We start from the raw sequence: 1,903 nt of genomic DNA on the forward strand, positions 1-1,903 counted from the left end.
CTCTCTGAGAATGGGCTCATTTTCTTCAGTGAAGGTATGAGGCAAGGTTCTCAGGTGACAGTGAGGGAAGAGGGAGCCAAGGGAGGCCTGAGGGATGAAAAGATTGAGAAATGTCTGGAATACATCTCCTACAGGAAGCCAACCCCTCTTATTTCCTATTTACCCTGTATATTGCTTGCTTTTTATCTATTTCTTTGCATGTTGTCTCCCCCATTAGATTGTAAATTCCTTGAGGGAAAGAATTGTCTTCTGCCTCTTTCTGTATCCTCAGTGTTTGGTATAGTACCTGATACATAGTAGGTGCTTAATAAATGTTGATTGGATAGTGAATCAACTAGGGAGGTGTAAAAGGACTCCCTTGCAGCAGTGAAAGCTCAGTTGAGATTATAGAACATAAACCTATAGTGGCACAGCATGTGATTTCAGTCATGTCCAACTCTACATGACCCTATTTGGGATTTTTCTTGGCAAAGACACTGGAGTGGTTTGCTATTTTCTTCTCCAGCTCATTTTACAGATGAGGGACTGAGGCAAACAAGGTTAAGTGACTTGCTCAGGGTCACACAGCTATTAAGGCTTTGTCAGAACTTGTTAGCATAAATTCCAAATATGTCACTTATGGTATAACGTGTAATCACATAACATCTTTCTTGGTGACCATTTCCTCATCATCTACCATCTACAGCAATGTGGGTGCAAACCTTTTATATAAATATTTCGAGTTTTTCCCCATCCCTTGGATATAAGCGATTTAACAGTAGTACTAATCAGTTTATAGACTACAAACTGATTTAAAATATCTAGATATTCTTTAGTAGCTTAAGCAAATGAAAATCAAGATAGATATTGGTAAGAGTAAGTGCAAATGCTATATTTGTCAACTTGTCTACTCCATCACTTACCTAGAGTTCATCAATCTGACTTCCAGTTGTGGTTAGGTATAGCTACTAATCAGCTTAAAGGTTAAATATCAAAAATAGTAACTTCTGAGCTGAAAGGGACCAATCAGAGCTAGGGAGAAATAGGAAAGTCACCTTCTTAAAACAATATGGTGGAAATCCCTGATAGTAGCAAACAACTGGGAGGACTAGAGGTAAGAGAGGCATCATCTGAGATGGCAAAGACGCATTTCAATAGATGGCTTCCTATGTTAGGAACCTGTTACTTAGTAACGGGGCTATTTTAAATAGGGTATATATAACAGCAAGTGACTATGCTATCTGACTGGTTTCTTTCCCTCTATTCCATGCTTATTGTATAAGTATCACTCGGATTATGTTAATTTGTGTTAGGAGACATGGTGTATAAATATCTGTGGATTCTGAGGCTCAGGGTCTTTGGATCCTAGACCTGAGACCATCTTTATTGTGAGACAGGATCCCTCTTTCAATAAACCTATTTTCTTTGGCTTGGATACTTTGGTTTTTCTTCATCTAACTCTGCAACTTAGAAATTTTCACAACAATATGAATTTTTCTTCTAGAAAGAGCTTAAGATAATTCCTGCCCCCAAGAGACTTAAAATCAACCAAGCTGGGAAGACAAGGGATACACAGGTAAAGTTAAACAGTAATTAAACTATCTGCTTTGCTTTTTCAGGAAAGACTCATGATGTTTCAAAAGGAAATTCTGCCTTGTCTCCTTGTTTGGGGCAACAAAGAATCTGTATTACTTAGAAATTTAATTCCACAACTAGTAACAAATGTTTCAAGTTTGCAAACTATAGAAATGCTAACACAATAGTGCTGTATTCTAATCTTGGAAAACAGAACACCCTGAAGAGCAATCTGGCCCACAATTCTGGGAAACTTTTGTGGTTATTTTTCAATCATGAATTCTGCAGCTGACATGTTAAAAGGCTGAAAAGAAGACAACTTTTAAAGTAAAATAGCATGGCTGAACTA

The sequence above is a fragment of the Dromiciops gliroides genome, chromosome 2 (genome assembly GCF_019393635.1).
Source record: "Dromiciops gliroides isolate mDroGli1 chromosome 2, mDroGli1.pri, whole genome shotgun sequence".
NCBI lineage: Eukaryota > Metazoa > Chordata > Mammalia > Microbiotheria > Microbiotheriidae > Dromiciops > Dromiciops gliroides.